General features: G+C 40.6%; 1 protein-coding gene across 2 annotated transcripts in view; it reads right to left on the bottom strand.

Moving 5' to 3' along the window:
• tsku (tsukushi small leucine rich proteoglycan homolog (Xenopus laevis)) overlaps nt 1-16,899 on the bottom strand; it is a 29,975-nt gene extending 13,076 nt beyond the window's left edge. Inside the window, exon 1 of one of the 2 annotated variants that reach the window (XM_034167975.1) lies at nt 16,617-16,899. The gene's annotated coding sequence lies outside the window, so the exon portion shown is untranslated. Of the gene's footprint in view, nt 1-135; nt 143-16,616 lie in introns of those variants that run through there. The other variant, XM_034167978.1, reaches the window with a different exon arrangement.
• Between the last annotated feature and the right edge of the window lie 313 nt (nt 16,900-17,212).

The raw sequence follows: 17,212 nt of genomic DNA, 5'->3' as shown, positions 1-17,212 counted from the left end.
AACCCTTCTATTCCTCAACCCTTTAATATCCACACATTTTTCAGCAGAATGTAGTAGATATCAGTACGCTCTAACAAATTGCTGGACTGAACATTAAAGGGTTCAGAAAATGGATGCACACTGCAATATTTGCACTTTGTTGTCTTTATAAGGACGGCATAACATTCTTAACAAGGATTTTTTTTGCACTATCTCAGACCCATTCAATTGAATAGGAAAGTGTGTCCAAACTTTGTTGACCCCAAGTATTTAAACTCCTCTCCCTTCACCACCGCTGCTCCTTGAAACTGCACTATTCCACCTCCCTCACATTCACACATATACCGAGTCCCCGCACAAACAATACATTAATCATAAACAAATGACAAATGCATAGCCTCTAGAAGAATGCGTGATTAAAAAAAATATTCTTCTGCAACTGAATAACATCTGAACACATCAGTTATCAGTTATGGACACAAAGATAGTTACACCTTGCAACAGTGTTTTGAAAATCCACTTCCTTTTTGAAATGTATAATATTCTATGTATTCAAAGCCACACAAGCTTGCAAATTTACAGTAGCCTACCTTATTTTCAGTTGTTACTGAAGCTGTCAATATCTTCATGGAGCATTAAGATGAAAAAAAAGCACACCCACTTCAGTTTAAGCCACACAGAAAAAAACAGACACACACACAAAATTGGAAATGAGCAGCAGATATTCTCAACTGAATGTGGCATGACACAGCAAAACATTTATCACACATATAAACATAACTATAACTCCCATATGAGGAAATACTGAAGTGTTACAATTTAACAAGTAACACTTGAAGACAAAGAGTAATTATAAAAATCCACATTTACAAAAAATAAAAATACAGTGGCATATTTGCAAAAAAAAAAAAAAAATTGGAACTAAATACTGATGCTCTCTGTTCTTCAAAAATGAATGTTTATCTGAATTTCTGTCAACTTTTATTTAACAAAATGGTAGCAGGGTATTTCTAATGCAGTGCATTTACTTTGGATTATATAAACAGATCAGATTAAATGACTGCACAATTCTTGCAGGTCAACAGACTGATTATGAGAGTCAAAGTCCACTTAAAGTAAAGAGGTGCAGTCCATCCACCCCCCGTTTCTTTGTTTGAGTGATTAAGAGCCATGTTTTTCTACGATCGGATATTACAATGGGACTCAAACCATGCTGGATTTTCTTCAAACTTGGGTCACAGACCGCACCTGCCCAAACACTCTCCTTTGTTTTTCTTGGGGTTTTTTTTGTTTGTTTTTGGGTTTGGTTCTTTCCAACTTTTTTCTTTTCCAAAATTCTTATCAAAGACACTGAAAGAGGTAACCAAAGATCCACAAGCTTAAGTTTTATGTGACCAAAATATGTGTCAGCCTATAGTATTAGATCTCCAAGCTTTATTCTTTAATAATCTTTTATTACTTCTTTACAATTTTAATATTTACAGTGGAAGGAGTTAAAGGTGATGAATATGGGCGATGCTCAAAGTTGGCAATATCACTTTTTTTTTTTAAACACAAGCGCCTACAAAGGTGATGGCATCCCATCTATTGCAGCAGAAAAACCATTTTGGCTTAAAGGCAGTGGTAACTAATGGATACAAAAGACAACAAAACTGCATTATTAGCATTTATATAATGGATGAGTGGATCCTTGTCATTTGATTGGTGCTTTGTGTGTCATATGACATGGATTATTCGTCCCATTTGCGTTGTGTTGCATTTAGCGTGCAATCTGGTTCCATTTCACATGCAAATTTGGTTCCATACCATTCAATTCGGCAAATGTTCCAGCTTTCACCTTATGAAATATTCGTGCCATTGAACTCATAAACATTCATTATTTGTATAAAACTGGTGCATCCTGCAGAACCACAACCTGAACAAATCACCATGAAATAACTGTCATAGTGAAGACCGATAAAGATATAAATTATTTCATCTGAAAATATATTGTGGACTTGGCTTAATCATTTTGACTTTTAGCATTTTTAAGATCAACTGTATGGACCTGATATGAAGGTATACAAATGTGATGTTTTGTTCTCATTTATTGATCAGGATATGTCATTCAATGCGCATATTAAACAAATATGTAGGACTGCTTTTTTGCATTTGCGCAATATCTCTAAAATTAGAAAGGTCTTGTCTCAGAGTGACACTGAAAAACTAATTCATGCATTTATTTCCTCTAGGCTGGACTATTGTAATTCATTATTATCAGGTTGTCCTAAAAGTTCCCTGAAAAGCCTTCAGTTAATTCAAAATGCTGCAGCTAGAGTACTGACAGGGACTAGAAGGAGAGAGCATATCTCACCCATATTGGCTTCTCTTCAATGGCTTCCTGTTAATTCTAGAATAGAATTTAAAATTCTTATTATTATTTATAAGGTTTTGAATAATCAGGTCCCATTTTATCTTAGGGACCTCATAGTACCATATCACCCCAATAGAGCAGACTGCAGGTTTACTTGCAGTTCCTAGGGTTTGTAAGAGTAGAATGGGAGGCAGAGCCTTCAGCTTTCAGGCTCCTCTCCTGTGGAACCAGCTCCCAATTCGGATCAGGGAGACAGACACCCTCTCTACTTTTAAGATTAGGTTTAAAACTTTCCTTTTTGCTAAAGCTTATAGTTAGGGCTGGATCAGGTGACCCTGAACCATCCCTTAGTTATGCTGCTATAGACTTAGACTGCTGGGGGGTTCCCATGATGGACTGAGTGTTTCTTTCTCTTTTTGCTCTGTATGCACCACTCTGCATTTAATCATTAGTGATTGATCTCTACTCCCCTCCACAGCATGTCTTTTTCCTGGTTCTCTCCCTCAGCCCCAACCAGTCCCAGCAGAAGACTGCCCCTCCCTGAGCCTGGTTCTACTGGAGGTTTCTTCCTGTTAAAAGGGAGTTTTTCCTTCCCACTGTCGCCAAGTGCTTGCTCACAGGGGGTCGTTTTGACAGTTGGGGTTTTTCTGTAATTATTGTATGGCTTTGCCTTGCAATATGAAGCGCCTTGGGGCAACTGTTTGTTGTGATTTGGCGCTACATAAATGAAATTGATTTGATTTGAATGCAATGACAACAACAAAAAAAGGCCGGAAAAAAAAGCTTTACGTACACATCATTCTATACTACAATCATTATTTTACATCCAGTTTGTTGAAAGTGTAGCACACCACAAAGCACCAAAGAATGCCAATGGGACAACTTTGAGCCCCACCTACGAGTGCCCTGCCTCCCTGCACTACAAATACTAAAATTGCAATGATCAACCCTTCTGTAACTGATTACTGAAGGATGTATGTTGGAGACACAAGGTCACTTTTAAAGGCAAGTCGCCAAATATTTTTGCCACAATTTTGTTACTTAGACTTAAGACTCGTTTTTAATTGTCATTCAGAAAAAAAAAAACATAGATGCAGTCACAAAAGAAAATATCGATGCACTGCACAAACAGATAAAAACACAGAATAAAGCTCATTTTGGGTGCAGCCTGGGATCTGTATGAAGGTCTCTAATGGGAATTTTGTCAAAAATCACGACAGCACCGCAGTTGCAGAGTGCAAACCTCTGGCAAGACAAGTTTGCAATTCCACAAATTTTTACCTTGGAAAAAATTTTCAAAGGTCAAAGTCCTGCCAGAAGTGGCTTTTCATAAGCTAAATTAGATGTGCTCAAATGTCAGGTTTTTTTTTTGTTGTTTCTGATTTCTTTTTCAGATAATTTTCAATTTATTAATTTATATAGCACCAACTCACAATGAAATTGCCTCAAGGCACAGCACAATAAAAACAGAGAAAACTGAATTAAAAATTTAAAAACAATAAAAAGACAAAACCATAAAAGAACACAAGAATAAAAACACAACACAATAAAACTAATGATAAAACAAGGAAAACAAATGAGTCTTTAAACGTGATTTAAAAGTCTCCATAGTATCCGACTGTCATATGTGTGCACGGAGATCATTCCACAGAGCTGGGGCACGCTACGAGAAAGCTCTGTGACCGGCAGACTTCATATTCACCCTGGGAATGCATAATAGTCCTGCACCCTGCAAACGCAGGGCCCAAGCTGGTACATAGGGCCTTACCAGGTCAGTCAGATAGGGAGATGCAAGGCCATGAATAATTTTACAGACCAATAACAGTACATTAAAATCCGATCCTGCAGCAACAGGAAGCCAGTGAAGGGATGCCAAAATGGGTGTAATGTGGTCAAACTGTCTTCTTCGTGTCAAAAGTCTGGCAGCAGCATTTTGAACCAGATGAAGACCCCTAACACTGGACTGTGGTAAACCAGAAAACAAAGCTAGGGTGCTTCACACCAGTAAGGTCGAACCTTACAACCACTAGAGCAAGCACACAGGCAACAGTGGTAAGGAAAAACTCCCTCTGAAGATACTGAGGAAAAAACCTCAAGCAGACCAGACTCAGAGGTGACCCAAATCTTAGGCCATTCTGACAGTTACAAGGTTTTTTACAAAAAACAGGACATTAAAGGAAAAAATAGAAAAAGTACAATTGTTGAGATGACCATACCAGCATTTACGCCACAGGCAGGGGGTCATCCAGCACCCTAAGGTGCAGGGCTGGCATTCATCCATCATGCTGTCAGTGGGCCTGTCACTGCGGATCCTCAGTTTAAACCCGAGCCTGAATGGAAAAATTACTAAGGGCCCTTTGGCAAGGTCCTTAATCCCCTATTTTCTCCCAGTGTGTCGTGAGTACGTTGCATGGCAGCACCCTGACATTGGTGTGTGTGTGTGTGTGTGTGTCTGCGTGAATGGTTGAATGCGAGGCATAATTGTAAAGCACTTTGAGCGTCTAATGCATGATGGAAAAGTGCTACATAAATGCAGCTCATTTAACATTTGTTCAACCCTTTGAATTCAATCTGAGAGTCTACATTACAAGCACATCTTGACTCTTTCATTTGGAGGTGTACAGATGCAAAATTACAAAAACTGATGTCAATGTCCAATTATTTATGGATCAGAGTGGGTGTGTGTGTGTGTTAACGTCAACCTGCGTGCAAACAAATGTAGCCTATTTTATGGTCTAATTTTGATTTGACTATTACCTCACAGTAATCTGAGAAATCGCAATGGATTTCCATTTCAAAAATCATTCATTTCATTGCTCACAGGCACGAAACTTCATGAACTCGAATATGTTTCAGCTGATTTTCTCAATCTACATATTAATGTCAACAGCGAAAACAAAAAGTGTCAGATATTTAAAGCGTATGACTGCAACTAACCCACTGCAGCATGAGTTTCAAACTACACGTCGGTGGCCTCACACAGTCTTCATGTTATAAACAACTCTGCCCCTCTTTAATCTACAAATCCGAGATTGAAAAGTGCAATTGAAATGGTAAATGGACTGCATTTATATAGCGCTTTTCCATCTTTTCAATCAGACGCTCAAAGCGCTTTACAATAATTCAGAGCCCACATTCTGATGCCTGCAGATGAAGCACAAAAATAAGACTCTCATTCATCTTCAACCGCTTAGTCCAGTTAACGTGGGGGGTTGGAGCCTATCCCAGCAGTCATAGGGTGTGAAGCGGGGTACACCCTGGACAGGACGCCAGTCTGTCGCAGGACCACATATAGACAAACAAACACATTCACACACCCACACACACCCTCACATTCATCCATTCACACAGACACACTCACACACCGATGTCAGGGTGCTGCCATACAAGGTGCTCACTACACACCGGGAGTAACAGGGGATTAAAGACCTTGCCCAAGGGCCCTTAGTGATTTTCCAGTAAGGCTGGGATTTGAACCGAGGATCTTCTAGTCTCAAGCCCAACACTTTAACCACTAGACCATAGTAAGTCCCTTTGGCTGCTCCCTTGTTTGCACTCGGGGTCGCCACAGCAAATCCGAGGTGGATCTGCATTTTGAATTGGCATAGGTTTTACGCCGGATGCCCTTCCTGACGCAACTCCACATTACATGGAGAAATGTGGCAGGGGTGGGATTTGAACCCGGAACTTTCTAGACCAGGGGTGGCCAAGTTCGGTCCTCGAGAGCCACATTCCTGACACTCTGTTGTCTCCCTGCTCCAACACACCTGAATCCAAAGAAAGACTCGTTAGCAGACTTTTAATGAGCCTTTCATTGGATTCAGGTGTGTTGGAGCAGGGATACAACTGAGTGTCAGGAATGTGGCTCTCGAGGACCGAACTTGGCCACCCCTGTTCTAGACCATCACCTCCCCTAATCAGAAGAAGTAATACAGTCTAGTCCTTTAAAGCTAATTTAACTGGTGACACTGAGGGGAACTTGAAATTAAACACACATGTGAAAGCAGTTATGACTCTAACTCGACAAGCAAACAGTATCCAAGCAAATTAATCAAACTACATTTTAGCGAAGACAGGAGATGCACCGTTCTAGAAAACGCGATCAAAGTTGCACGTGAGATGTGATTAGCAAGGAGGCCTGATTATAAGTGATGCACAAGTCAGCGGCTGCCTAATCAGGATAACTCGCACTGAAGGCTGAGCTGTGGAGAAAAAAAAAGCTTCAAGAACTTAAGCTGTGTTGTGTGTGGGACAGTTTGTTATTACCTTCACTGTAGATTCATATCAGACAATCAGCCCAGTCTCCCACCCGATGTAAAACAACACATAACCTGTGTTACTGCTCATGTCCCCTCCAACACAGGTGTGGTTTATTGCACAGTGGCCACGCCCTCTAAATCAAGAATCCATTTGTTCTAATGTGGGTGTGTTATTCTCAAACTGAGGTGTGGTCAGGCACAGAGCAGGTGCATTTAGATCGTCTGACAACAGAAAGTGCTTGTGTCGTAGACCAGGACAAAACCCAGACTAAAATCCACCACAGTCTATACGAAGTAAGCAGAAAGCTTCACACGACATGTCCACTACACGTGGACACCTTGTGTACAGGGCTGTGCGATAACACGCAACAGAAACATAAAAAATATTGCAATGCTAAAATACCCTCAACTGAATGAGCATTGTCTTGTTTATAATTCGAGGTTGTTTAATTGGTATCCCAGTGCAAAGTATATATGATTAATTATACATTTATTGTTATTTACATTAGTTATTAAGATCCTATTGCCTTGCATACAATTTGTACATGTTCAATAAAACCCCTCAATCAATCATAAACACTATTTTATTTATGTTTTAATGGCGCCTGCAGGTGAGTGTGCATGTGCACATACAACCCCTGGCAAAAATTATTGAATCACCGGCCTCAGAGGATGTTCATTCAGTTGTTTAATTTTGTAGAAAAAAAGCAGATCACAGACATGACACAAAACTAAAAGTCATTTCAAATGGCAACTTTCTGGCTTTAAGAAACACTATAAGAAATCAAGAAAAAAAGATTGTGGCAGTCAGTAACCGTTACTTTTTTAGACCAAGCAGAGGAAAAAAATATGGAATCACTCAATTCTGAGGAAAAAATTATGGAATCACCCTGTAAATTTTCATCCCCAAATTAACACCTGCATCATATCAGATCTGCTCATTAGTCTGCATCTAAAAAGGAGTGAACACACCTTGGAGAGCTGTTGCACCAAGTGGACTGACATGAATCATGGCTCCAACACGAGAGATGTCAATTGAAAAAAGGAGAGGATTATCAAACTCTTAAAAGAGAGTAAATCATCACGCAATGTTGCAAAAGATGTTGGTTGTTCACAGTCAGCTGTGTCTAAACACAAACAACATGGGAAGGTTGTTAAAGGCAAACATACTGGTAGACCAAGGAAGACATCAAAGCGTCAAGACAGAAAACTTAAAGCAATATGTCTCAAAAATCGAAAAATGTACAACAAAACAAATGAGGAACGAATGGGAGGAAACTGGAGTCAACGTCTGTGACCGAACTGTAAGAAACCGCCTAAAGGAAATGGGATTTACATAGAGAAAAGCTAAACGAAAGGCATCATTAACACCTAAACAGAAAAAAACAAGTTTACAATGGGCTAAGGAAAAGCAATTGTGGACTGTGGATGACTGGATGAAAGTCATATTCAGTGATGAATCTCGAATCTGCATTGGGCAAGGTGATGATGCTGGAACTTTTGTTTGGTGCCTTTCCAATGAGATTTATAAAGATGACTGCCTGAAGAGAACATGTAAATTTCCACAGTCATTGATGATATGGGGCTGCATGTCAGGTAAAGGCAATGGGGAGATGGCTGTCATTACATCATCAATAAATGCACAAGTTTATGTTTGGACAATTGAAAGGATGTTTGGGGATGATGAAATCATTTTTCAAGATAATGCATCTTGCCATAGAGCAAAAACTGCAAAAACATTCCTTGCAAAAAGACACATAGGGTCAATGTCATGGCATAGGGTCAATGTCAATGAGCAGATCTGATTTGATGCAGGTGTTAATTTGGGGGATGAAAATTTACAGGGTGATTCCATAATTTTTTCCTCAGAATTGAGTGATTCCATATTTTTGTCCTCTGCTTGGTCTAAAAAAGTAACCGTTACTGACTGCCACAATCTTTTTTTCTTGATTTCTTATAGTGTTTCTTAAAGCCAGAAAGTTGCCATTTGAAATGACTTTAGTTTTGTGTCATGTTTGTGATCTGCTTTTTTTCTACAAAATTAAACAACTGAATGAACATCCTCTGAGGCCGGTGATTCCATAATTTTTGCCAGGGATTGAACATGAGCTTTTATCAAGAGCGGAAACTAGCATCAAGTTAGCGGAAGTTAGCATTCATGCTGATGTCCACCAAATGCCTTGTTTTAGAAGTGTTTATTTCTCGCTAGCTTTTACATAATATATGACAAAGAGGTTATATTTACAGACAAATGAAAGAGTTTGCAGCTAGCAAGACCACCTACTGATGTCATGGTGCCACTCTACTCTGATTAGATGTCAACCACCCCCCCCCCCCAAAAAAAAAGAAAAAAAAAAGAATGAAACAGAATGTGACATTTTTAACCTCTTAAAATACCTCTAAACATAGGTCAAGGTTAGCAATCTTTGAACTTGTCCAAGGTCTGTGTCCCAAGAATGTTCCCTGTGAATTTGAAGACTGGCAGTAATAGAACTGGACTCACACTGAGCATAGACAGACAACCTGGATTTGGTTCTCACACATCATTGCTGTCATGAATATCGACATCATGCCTCTTGCATCGGTGGTCTCTGATCACTCACTTATTAGGTTTACAGTTTCGCTGCCGTGTTTAGTGGAACAACAACCTTATTTGTCACTTCGGTGACGCATCAACTCCTCAACTACAACTGAACTCCAAGCTAGACTGCCTGATATCTTAACTTCACATCTGGAAAATGCCCAATCAGTAGATAGTCTTGTGGATAGTTTAAACTCACTCGACATGACTGCGCCACTTTTGTTAAATCACGCCCCCCTCCAAAACAAGGTCACCTTGGTTCAATGATTACACTATTATTAAACATATCCCAGCATGCCTTAACCCAGCAACTACACCCTGCTATTGAGGTGGGTGCCATTACTGAGGTATTACCTAGATTTGCAGAATTTAATAGTAACTCTCTAGGCATGCTGACAAAACTTGTAAAGTCTACAAAAAGCACAACCTGCTTATTTGATCCTATACCAACAAAACTGTTTAAGGACCTGTGGTCCACTCTTGGGTTGACTGTGCTGGAAATTATTAATCTTTCTTTAACTTCTGGATCTGTTCCTAAATGTTTCAAATCTGCAGTGATTAAACCATTATCTTGACCCTAGCTTTATTGAAAAACTATACGCAGATATCAAATCTATCATTTTGCTCTAAAATTCTGGAGAAGGTGGTTTCACGACAGCTCATGGACCACCTTACTAGCCTATAAAATTGTTCACAGACTGGCACCTCCCTACTTAGCTGACCGAATTAAACCCTACGTACCGGCCCGGGCTTTGCGTTCTCAGGGTGCAGGACTACTTTGTGTCCCTAGGGTGAATAAAAAGTCTGTGGGTGACAGAGCTTTCTCTTATCATGCCCCTGTTCTGTGGAATGATCTCCCTGCATCAATAAAACACTCAGATTCTGTAGAGACTTTCAAGTCTAGACTTAAGACGCACTTATTTTCCCTTTCGTATGGCTAGCATACTGGCTTAGTATGTACTATGCTTTTTACTCTTAAATTCATTTTAATAGGAAATAGAGCAGGGTGCAGCCTCAACTTTATCTAAATTCTTGGTCTTTTAGTGAAGCTTCGGGGTAGTGACCAGGGATCACCTGTTTTTTTTTCCTCTCTGTTTGAGGTGTGGCTCCATCCATAGATGGGTGTGGTGTCTGTTTCTGCAACCCTCTTGTCCTGTGTACCGGCAAAATTCCCTGTATATTCTTTTTGTGAACTGTTTTGTAATTTGTGTTGGTAGTATGGCCCAAGCAGAGGGTCACCCCTTTGAGTCTGGTCTGCTTGAGGTTTCTACCTCAAATCATCAGAGGGAGTTTTTCCTTATAGTGCGGCAGATAACAGAATATTTGCAGAGGAATCCTTCAGATCCAGTTACAAGCACCAAAGTTTGACTGTGTATACCTTTTAGTACATATTTTAGAAAAATAACATTAGCCATTTGAATTTTCAATAGGGGTCAACTGAAGAACTGCATAGAGGTAAAAAAAAAAAAAAATGTTCCAATCATATTGAAAGCTATACCACATTATGTGTCTGATCATAAAGATCCCAAAAAGGTATAGTTTGGACTATCTGTGTCTGAATGTTCTGGAGTTATGGGGTATAAACACCAAGCATGGCGACAAAGGTCACGTTCAGTTTGTACAGGGGTCAAAAGTTAAAGTTGTTCCAATTATGGTAAAACATGATACAAATTATTGGTTGAGTTAGCAGGATTTTAAAAAGGAATAGTTTGCACCATGTGTTGCACCATGTGTCATGCTTAGTTATCATGTTACGGGGTAACATATGTCACATGTCACAAGATGGACAACAATTTTAAACTGGACTACCAAATCAGTGCAGTAGTCAGATCGAGTTTCTTTCACTTAAGGCAGCTTGCTAAGGTTAAGCCTTTTCTTGCACATCAGCACTTTGAAACAGCAATCCATGCTTTTATTACCTCCTGGCTGGATTACTGTAATGCACTTTATTATGGAATTAGCCAGTCCTCCCTTGCACGTCTCCAGCTAGTTCAGAATACTGCCACCCATCTGTTAATCCTATTAGTTTAACCAATAATTTGCACCACATTTTACCACAACTGGAGCAACTTTAACTTTTGACCCTGTACAAACTGAAACTGACCTTTGTCACCATTCTTGCTGTTTTTACCCCATAACTCCAGAACATTCAGTCACAGATAGTTCAAACTATACTTTTTTGGAATCTTTGTGATCAGACACATAATGTGGAATATGATTGGAACATTTTTTGACCCCTATGCAATTCTTCAATTGACCCCTACTTGCCCCCCTATTGAAAATTCAAATGACTAATGTTATTTTTCTACAATATGTACCAAAAGGTATACACAGTCAAATTTTGGTGCTTGTAACCGGATTTGAAAGATTCTTACAGTTATCTGCTGTACTGTAACACTGTCGCCTGTGTACTTGCTCTGGGGGTTGGTAAGGTTAGACCTTATTTGTGTGAAGCGTCTTGAGGCAACTTTGTTGTGCTTTGGTGCTATATAAATGAAATAAATTGAAACTGACAGACAGATGAACATAAAATCTTCGCAATACCCGATGGCCATATTTGATGGCCTCGGATAATGAAAAAGCAGGGGCATTCAGTTTTCACAGGAGTCCAGAATTTAAAGATGGTTTGAAACAAAAACAGAGTTTGTAATTCAAGTAATTTCTTTTGACTCATAGCTCTGCACAAGTCAGTAAAATTGGTTACATGCGTACCAGTTCTGAAGATGTTTGGTCATGAGTTTGGCTGGCTTGTGGGCAGCTGAGGACAGTTTAGCGTCATGCAGTGCAGGCTCACCACAACCTGGTGTCCAGTTTTCATGCAGAGGACAGACAAAGTTACCTCAAGATATCAAGAGTTGAAAATGAGTTCGACCGGAAATTTTGTAGAGTTCAGCCAGAGTTAGACCAAGTAGCACCAGGCATGCCCCTGGACAGTCCAAGCACAAAGGTGGGGGGGGGCAATACATGATATAAACGATACAAATTTGCCCAAGAGTGGGGATTTTGATTATACCAGCCAAATGCTGTATCATGAGGATTTATTTGGAAAAAAGGTCAGATCAAGGCATTTTTTGATTGATCGGTATTGCTTAAAATCAAATCTGATTAAACACATGGCTCATCAAATACGTGCACAAGCTAGTGGAGTGAATGTTCACAGCAGATGCTGCTTCCAAAGAGAGCCACAGTGTGCAAATTAAAAACAATGAAACTTCCTGTTTTAAATAAGTAACAAATGTATCACACAATCAACAGTGAGTGTCAAGTCTCCCTCTGATAAGCGCTGAGCAGCAAAAAGCAACACTCACAGCTGACACTGCTACAATGTTACGCACCAACTCTCTCTGGTTAGCGGCGAGTGTATGTCCATGTGTGCACGTGAGATATGCAATTTCCACAAAAAAAAAAAAAATTATGTTTTTCCCCATTGTGTGTTTTTCCCCTGTTTACAGTTTACAGGGGAGAAGCCAGCAAGAAAAGTTGAAAGCCCCCCCCCCCCCCCCCCCCCCCGTTTGAGTGAAGATCCACTTTTGAAGATGTTTTTTGTTTTCTTTACATACAATGAAAATGATGATGACAATAATCGTGAGGAGGAGTGTATTTGTAAAACCCAGATCATCCTCCAGTGGCTTTGCATTTTGAAATATCACAACATCTTGAGTGCACGGCTTCATCAGAGATCTGTGGGGACCGTTTTCAGTTTTCTGGGAGAATTGTTGTAATCTTTGCGTGGGAATCTGTTGTATGATCTCTTGATCTTGTTGTGTGTTGGGGGGTGTGGCTGGATGTTTTGGTGTTCTCTTTTCTTTGCTCTTCAGGTGGCATGGAAACTGATTTGTCTGTGGAGAAGGTGCTGGCTGAAGAATCCTCACCCTCATCAACATCATGTGTAGCACCTGTGACTGGTGCTCACACGCAACCTTAAAGACTTTCAGCTGAAGCAGATAATTGGATGGCGTTCTGCATTTAAGGCATGTGTGATTCAAGCAGAACTGCCGGGAACTCGACCTTGTGATGTTCGTTTGTGAGACGCTGAGGACCGCGCCTGGGTTTGACACATCGAGCCCGTGAAGCAGGGAAGGGTGAGGACACATGCTGTCAGCACACGTTAAAGGTAATAAAGTGTTTGATTAATTGTTGATAGTAACTTGGTGTTTTGTTACACAGTATACTTGAATTGTGATGAGAATTGTGCAGCTTGCTTCTCACTGCTGTGGCGTGCGGATAAGTGATCCTCCACCTGTTGTGAGAAGCTGCTCATTTGCATAAAGTTAAAAAGATACAGACCTGAATGTGTTGCTGATAGCGTGTGTCTTTTGAAAGATATTGTTGTAACTGCTGACTTACCTCACCTCTTCTTTGCTTCACAGAGAGTCGGTTTGTCGTGTCCACCTGGGGGGTGTTTGTCTGGTGGTAGTGGGTCCAGGAACGCCGGGCTTCTATCCTTTTGGGCGCTTAAGAGCGCGCCAACAGTCACTCCACCAGAGGGACGCTGTTTTTGTTTTTACACCTTTTATGCACAGTGGGTGTAATAAATATATTGTTTTTGGAACCGCTTTTCTGGTTATTTGTAGCGCTGGGTTCCATCTGACGCAGGTCCGCTCCTCAACCCGCGTCGACACATAACAGATCTCAAGTGCCTAATTCTTTGCAGATGAGTTGCTGCACAATGTAGACGCACAAAAACTACCTGTACGAACCACTTTCCTTCTTTTCAGACCAGTTATTTTGGGTGAATCACTGAAAGAAAAACAGGCCCCTTCTGTGCCTGTCATTGCCCTCATCTTTTCCAGAAATTGCTGCGCACTGATTTTCAAGCCAAAAATCATAGGACATCAAGGAAAAATTAGAGTGTATTTAGGAAGATGTGAAACCACTGGAATCAGTCACTAAGTCACTATTACTCTGAGTGTCCTAGTTTTACTACTGCAATTCCTCACCACCTGGAATATATAAAAATGTGTCTGCTTACTTAAAAAAGCAAACATACGATCAACAGATAGATAGATAGATAGATAGTTAGATAGATAGAGATATTGTATGTTTGTTTTATATATATATAAAAAATAAAGGAGCAACATGGATTGAAGGAAGGGTTTGTCTTAGGCCGTGATTATCGTTACGGTAACCATAACTATGTGTTGGTAGGTTATGATTACAGCGGTGACATAACACCCTAACCCTAACAGCCCAAATTTTCCATAGATAGATGAACTGAAAGAATAACTGAAACAAAAAAAATGTTGGTTGCAAAAAGAAGTGAAAAAACAAAAAGTCTCATTCTCTCCATCGAAGAATTGAACCCCGGTCTCCCGCATTACAGGCAGGGATACTTACCACTACACTATGCCATCAAATTAATCAAATGGATTAATGGGATTATTAACCATCAGATGACAAGGTAAAACCTCTTAAATCATTCTAAAGTCAGTTTTAAGCAGAAACAAGGCCGTTTTAAGCAGAAACGAGGTGAAACTCTGCAACGCTTTGAAATGATTGACGCACAGTGAACGCATCAGCTAGCAGCTTGTGTAGCCGCGGAACTCTGATCACTTCCTCCATCTTTTATGATGAAATAGTGCTGAATTTATGTGAAAATAACTGCTGTACAAAAGCTTCAGATATCTATCGCTGAGATAGATGATGACTGGAGTGCAGTTTTAAGCAGAAACGAGGTGACAATCCATGAACTGCGGCTAATGACGCATGCACAGTGAAGGCAGGGCGGACCGATGTTTAGGGGGGGACCGTTCGGTCTGCAACACCGGCACTTAATGGGGTTTTACAAGGAGCTGCTTCAGCCATGCCTCTCTGTTCAAACCTTTATAAAACAGACAGAAGTTCTAATCCAATTACATTTGTTCCGTGAATCTGACTGGTTAATCATGTCAGATTTCCAACAATAAAATATCGAGTAGACGGTGGCAAAATATTCGGCCGTTTCACATTTGATGTATTACTTCGCACTAGGGATGTGAATCTTACAACAACTCATGATTCAATTAGATTCTGATTCTTGGGGTGACGATACGATTCAGAATCGATTTTCAATTGAAAGCGCTCTGAGAAATAGTTATATTACTTAAAAAATGTTTATGTTTAAGAAAATGCAGCTTTACAAGGTTAATCAAGTGATTCTAAAGATGTAAATTTACTTATCTGCTTTGCTTGTTCAGAGTTGGCTGGCAGTTTAGTTAAGTGATGGAGTATGCGCTGGTCAGTAGTCAGCAAACATCGCTGTTCAGCTTCTTTTAGCTCCGGGTGATGGCGTTTCATGTGGGCTTGCGGATTTTAAGTGTTTCCAAAGTACTTGACTTTCATTTTGCAGATTTTGCACACTGCATAAATCATGTTAAGCTCCTTCTTACGCAGCAAATAATAAAATCCAAAATGCGCTCAAACATTTGCCTTCAGCAAAGACGGTGCTGGCTGAATTGGCTCTTCGTCCGCCATGCTAAGCTGCAGCTCACGAATGAAGCACGTCGGACCCCCCCCCCCCCCCACTCGCGGGGACGCTGTAGTACGGAGGCCGTTGCCTGACAAACAGTACACACAGCGAGTAAACAAGAAAATGTTTAAATTGATTCTTGGACATTCTGGATCGATTCAGAATCTTAATAAATAAGAATCGCGATTCGGACGTGAATCGATTTTTTTTCCGGCACCTCTACTCCACACCCTGACGGCTTTGCGATGCAGATGTCAACATTCGGCCATTTTACATTTGATGTATTACTCCGCGCCCTGGCCGTTTTGCTATGCAGATGTCAATAATGGCGCTGGAGCAACGCTGTTACTACGGTAACCTTCGCCGACTGAATTACTTACAGAAAAATAAACCGTGCAAACGATGGAATTGGATTAGAATGGGAATAATCCCCTTGTGTCTGATGATTTGCGGACGTTAATGCTGGATTTTACAGTCGCAAATAGCCGTTTTACCGGCTCCGCTAAGGTGTCGCTGGTAAAACTAAATATGCAACCATAAAAGCCAGCATTAACGTCCGCAAATCATCAGACAGGGTTATTCCCTAAGTGAAATCCTCAGGCTGTTTATTGTTGCTCAAACAGCACAAACAGAGCCGCAGGCACAACATAAAAAGTTATTAGGGCACAGCTGGAATAATTAGCCAGCCCCGCCCCTTTGAGCTGTCAATCACAGCTCGACGACTCGTCCATTCAGCGCGCATCTCTCAGCAAAACGTGCACTCAAAAGTTTTGCAGCTGTTTGTGAATAAAGTAGTTTAAAAAAAAAGCCGTAGTGCGGTGAAATAGGGGCGGTTTCTCAAACACACGAGGCAAAAGTGAAATTGGATCTGACCACGGAGAACCGCAGCTCGTCTGCCTCCAAAACCTAAAGTACGGTCAAACCGCCACACGGAGACTAAACCTACCGCAGACTAAAAATAACGAGAGGTACCATTTGACTCATGTTCGAACTTACTTTGGTGTCTTTCGGCCGCAAGAACTGTCCCTTTTTCGGTCGATTTTCACTTCACGGTTCCCATAGCTCCGGACATCCGCAGCGCTCCGCCGCGTCGCTACTTTAACTGAGTTTTTCGGTCTTCATGAGCTCGTCGGGTCGGTGTGTCTCCGGTATAGCCAGCCACGCGTGGCTCCAACGATTGGAACTCTTCTCATCCAGAAAGAAAACTCCTACACAGCTTCTGCTATTCACCACCGTCAAGTCCACCAGCAAATCAAATAACTTCATTTCCTTTTTCAAAGCCTTCCAAAGTAAAGCGCTTCCGGTTGGCTTCTGGCCACAGAAATGTAAAAAAAAAAAAAAAACGCTCGAAGGGGCCGCCATCTTGGGAGGGGAAATGAATGATGTTCCACAATGTAAGCAAAGTATGGATTGAGGGGATGTGGTAACTTTATAGTAAATTATGTAAGAACTACTCTGAAAAGTTGGTGTGTGTCGGTATGTGGAGTTAAATTATGGAATCATTTGGATAACCACATTAAATTGTGTGGAAACATTTATAAGTTCAAAAGGAAATATAAAGAAATTATGTTAGCACAGTACACAAACGAGTA

This window comes from Thalassophryne amazonica, chromosome 4, assembly GCF_902500255.1.
Source record: "Thalassophryne amazonica chromosome 4, fThaAma1.1, whole genome shotgun sequence".
NCBI classification, from domain to species: Eukaryota; Metazoa; Chordata; class Actinopteri; order Batrachoidiformes; family Batrachoididae; genus Thalassophryne; species Thalassophryne amazonica.
Note: the sequence above shows the minus strand (reverse complement) of the source record. Positions and strands in the feature narration are given on the sequence as shown.